Here is a 4,929-nt window from a genome sequence, read left to right on the forward strand (position 1 = left end):
CACCCTGCAGCTTCTGGGCCCCGTCTCATGCAAGCGAAGGTAATCTTCGGACAAATCATGCGGTCGTGCTCCAAAGAGATAGCTGCATACTTCAGAACCATCCGACCAGACACGCTTCGAAAGGTGCGCATATACTGAACATTATATCGCTCGGGTAAACATTTTCCTCATGTGGCCCATAAAGTGGGTTGATTCATGCTTTCTTTGTAGTTGCAGTTAATATTTCTTTCGTGCTAGTTTCGCTGCCAACTCTCAGGCTGCAGCAAGAGAAGTAATTTCATGTAATGTAATGGGCTTTACAAAAGCTAACAAAACAGGCTTTTTCGTTAAATAATACATAAAAAAGCTGCAGGTTCAACGAGTTGCAATATTCATGCAGCGAAGCTTTGTGTGAGTGCATAAAGAGTCTAAACATGAGTTTAAAGATTTTAGCGATGTTTAAATGCACCAGTTAACTTATAGCTTGAAGCCGCGGCCTCTGGACCTCCTCGTTGCTACACTATATACATAAATTATAAGATTCTTGTTGTTGACTTTTTTATTAAAACATGGAAGCTAAAGTAAGAACACTCTGTTAGAGTGAAAGCAACCAGCCCATTAAAGTTGTATACCTCTCGTTCAACTAAGGTGACATGAAAAATTTACTTAATTTTGGCTGTTTATCTTCCCTGGTTTGTCAAAATAGACCAGTCGCACAAAACTATTCCTTTGATTTTTCCGATCACTTGTGACATTCTTTGTATAAGCGTTAGCTTCTTTTTCAGCAGCAAGTACTCTGCTGCATTGGCATATATGGTAATCTGCGTAATTACGCAGTGCTGCTTGAATTCTCATGAACTAAAAAAAGTAGATTGAGGTTGAACATACGAACGTCTTGAGCACGAAATTCCGGGAGAGCCCATCTCACCATTACTGCCGACGTTCACGCGATAAACATTGAAGGAATACAATAGCACAACGTATTACCAGAGCAGAGCCGCTTCGTGTATGTCGCGTGCATGCTGGAGGGTCCTGCTCTCGCGCTTCCCTGGTGTAAGGTCCCGCCATTTGGCGGTTCCGCCGCAAAGTTCGGGCCTCGCTTTTGGGTTAACATATATGAGCCCAAGAATGTCCTAGTATATATGGCGTGCGTTCGATTTCCCCCTGCACTAGATTTTTTTGTCGGTAATGCGCTGTACATATCCAGTGGCACACACCCATCCACCGATGTTGCCGTCGAAGATTATGATTGAATATCCGTAGATACCCAGTGGCATATAAGTAGTGATCCAGATAGGTGAACGAGATTCATTGAAGAGCGGAATACTGGGTGTTTCAATGAACACCTTCAAACATTTTTTGAATGTTGCCTGCGATACGTAGTACAATTATAGTTCATGAGCAGGTCTATTCGAAGAGGCTTACATTAATCGCACAAACATTTCAAATGCATAATCAACGAATTTTAAAAAGTTCGCTCATGAAATTTTTAACTAATTCCCTCATGGGCCCTATTCAAATTTATAAATTCTAGCCGTGAAGTTCGCAAGGTGGAACCAGTGCGAACGAATTGTCAGGATGACACCAATTTTGAGATATTAATTCCGGAACATCGCGGAGAAATGCAATGACGTAAATTTTTTGCTTCAATGCATCAAACAACGTTTTGTTGAGAAAGTAACTCGAACGTCAACGCACTTCTCCGCATAGTTCGGGAATGAAAATCTCGAAACTGGTGTTAGCCTGGGAATTTGTTCCAAGTGGATCCGCCTTGCGAACTCCACGGCTAGGATTTGTCAGTTGAAATATCGGCCATTAGGTAATAAGCTAAAAATTTCATCAGTGCATTTTTGCTAATTAGTGGATTATACATTTCAATTTTTTGTGCAAGTAATGTCCGTCTTTTCGAGTAGACCAGCTCACGAACAAGAAATGTGCTATCTGCCACAAGAAACCTTTAGCACTTTTGAAACGGTTTGCTGAAACACCCTATATACCAAGGCTACATAGGGCTCTTGAATGAATTGAGAAAGTGAAAGAATTACTCTGTAAGAGATCCTGATCATGAGAAGGAAATTTATTGAATAATACAAATGGGTTGAATTGCAAACGGCCAGCCAATCCCAAATCCTGATGGTGAGCTTACCACTGTCGTTGAAAAAAAAAGAACAATCATTGCATTCTATAGGTGTTAATATTGACCTAGGTAAAATATATTGACACCGGTACAATATATGGGGTAGAATCTTGGAGGTTAACGACGAAGCTCGGCAACATGTTAAGGACCGCGCAAAGAGTGGTCGAACGAAAGATGTTATGCCTGCAGTGGCCATAAAAATAGGCCGATGATGGTGTCATCATCAACCTATGATCCAGGGCATGGAGCCAGGGTCCCATGCCCAGCAAGCAAAGTGTGTCTGGCACATGGAGGAAGAAAAATGTTAGGAGGGAGAGTCCCGCAACGCGATTGAAGCCAAGCGTGTCGGCCCAACACGTGATAGTCACGTCAAACGCGCGGTAAATTTTAGCGCTCCCGCGCTGCAAGCCGCGCTGCGGAAAGGCCCCCAAACAAGTGAGCATTGATTAAAAAAACCCCCGGGCATGAAACGTCTCGGTAAATCTCAATTCTTGCTGCGTGATCTCGACCCAATAGGTCACGTGTTGGGCCGACACTGTGCAAAGGGCTGGCTTCGGCGAGCGTTCATTTGCCAAGGCTGGCTGTGTGGCGTAATGCTCTCCTAACTTTCTTCCCTCTTCCATGGTCTGACGGTCGGTTTGGAACCCGGTTCCCTCAGCCCAGAAGCTGAAGTTGGCGGGAAAACGTTTACAAACACGTCAATGAGAGCGAAAAGCAGATAGACACCGGAAAGTGCGTGAATTATTCTGAGAATGCTAATGGCAAGAAAAACCCATTGAAATCTTGTGAAATGAAAACTTATGCGATCCTTATTGTGCAGGTTGTCATCCTGTCCTGCAAGCACTTCAACTCCTGCAAGGACACCGCCCTGGATGCTAACGTTCAACCGGTAATTTCATGACAGATACATTGTTCATCCGGTTATTCGAAATTACAACCGCCTCAAATAAGGAGCACAGTTTTACATATGAATCTCCGTTACTTGTAATAATGCCGAGTAAGTGCGATGCGCCTCTTTGCTGCACTAGTTTCTTATTATGTTTTAAGAAATTCTGAGGCAAACAATATTATCATTGAGTATTATATTATCACAAATATATAAAGAGAATACTAGATCATCTGGGAAACCCAAGATACCGAGAAGATATGCATGACTGAATGGAGGTGAATATTGTAAAGTAATGATGTTCGGCATTTACCGAGTGCGCGCAATAACGCAAAATAACGTGCTTACAATTTTAGCAGGGAATGCACTTAAAGACGAAAAGTACGTTAAACAAAACACCAGTAGATATATATCCTACGAAGCAGAAGAAGAGCTGTAATTATACACAATGCTTATTGATCTTTGGAAGCCGAATACATTCATGAAGAAAACACCATAATCACATCTTCATCGCATCTACAATTAAGTGTTGATATAGTTATACTCCATAGCATTTAAGGGTGATAGGTACTGCCACTTCCGTGTGTTTCAACTCCTCGACTTGTTTGGATGCAAGTTACCCCCACAAGGCAATGTGCGAGAATGAATGCGTCACAAAGGGAACATGAACCCCGATATAAAGTTTCAACATGTCACATTAATTAAACGCCTTGACTGAATATCCAACTTCGTCCTCATGAGCGGATAGTGGAGCTTTAAGCTAGTAATAAATCTGTTTATATGTCCACTTTACCTATATTAGAATGACTTCTACCGTTTCATGCATCTTTAAAATTGGCCACTCCACCCCGCTGTGTCATTGTAAATCCTATCCCGTATTACGTCATTTCTTGAAGACCTACGTTGAAGAAGATGTAACCTTTAGTCCACCCTGTACATGCTTCACCAATTCGTTTAACCTCATTGAGCCAAATGGTGCACCAGGGAGTGCCTGAGAATCCCTCATAGAGCCCTGCTAAGTTAGCATTCCGGGATAGAGTTCACGTGTGGAACGTTGTCAGCTTGTGCTTCCGGTGGTGGCCTACCATTGGAAATCTGGAAATTTTTAGCACCTCGAGCGTCCTCGGAATTCTGACTGCTACCTTGGTCAGATGCTCCTCGACAGCTCAAGAGTCAATGCTGCAAGGCAAAAACAAATTGTCAGTCCTTCCACTGAGGGGGAAGGGGGGGGGAGGGAGATGGAAGACCAGCGAAGCTGTACTATGGTGGGAATCATGTATTGATTCCCACCCTATAGTTCCTCATGATAATGATCCGGTGGTTTTCATTTCTGTAATGACCACAGGGACCATGGCCTCATTATGGTCGCTACGGTACACCGTCATAGGATGTACGGCAAAGGTGGGCACGTTCTTCAGAAACACGTCACGAACGCCGCGCGCGTTCGGTTCGAACGAGGGAAAAACGCGTCGCCTTCGACAACAGTTCTGCGCGTTGCTGGAGCTCCTACATGTCCAAGTTTAGACAGCTCCTCAGAATTTTGAGAATGACAGCCCATAACGAAATTCGAGGCAACAAAACACCGGCAGCGCATGCCTTTTATGTTAAACATTCTAAGACTGAAATGAAGAAAAGTGCGAAACAAAAATGATTCCCTCCGGAGCTTCGCCCACTCATCATCATTCACCCCGTGGATATGCTGTGATTTTTTTCCTGTTACTGGTTCCCCATAGCCTGACAATATTGTGACAGAGCGACGAAGAAGACGTTTGGTCATGACTTGAAGAAGACGACGCTCTGGACTTCGCGAGCTATGATCTTGTCAGCCGCTGCCATACTTGTAAATATATTTCTTGCTTCTTTTCCCCGTAACATTTTTGGTGGAGTTTGCGGGCTAAGGACAAGACGGATTTACGCAGCGGGCGCT

This window comes from Dermacentor silvarum, chromosome 9, assembly GCF_013339745.2.
Source record: "Dermacentor silvarum isolate Dsil-2018 chromosome 9, BIME_Dsil_1.4, whole genome shotgun sequence".
NCBI classification, from domain to species: Eukaryota; Metazoa; Arthropoda; class Arachnida; order Ixodida; family Ixodidae; genus Dermacentor; species Dermacentor silvarum.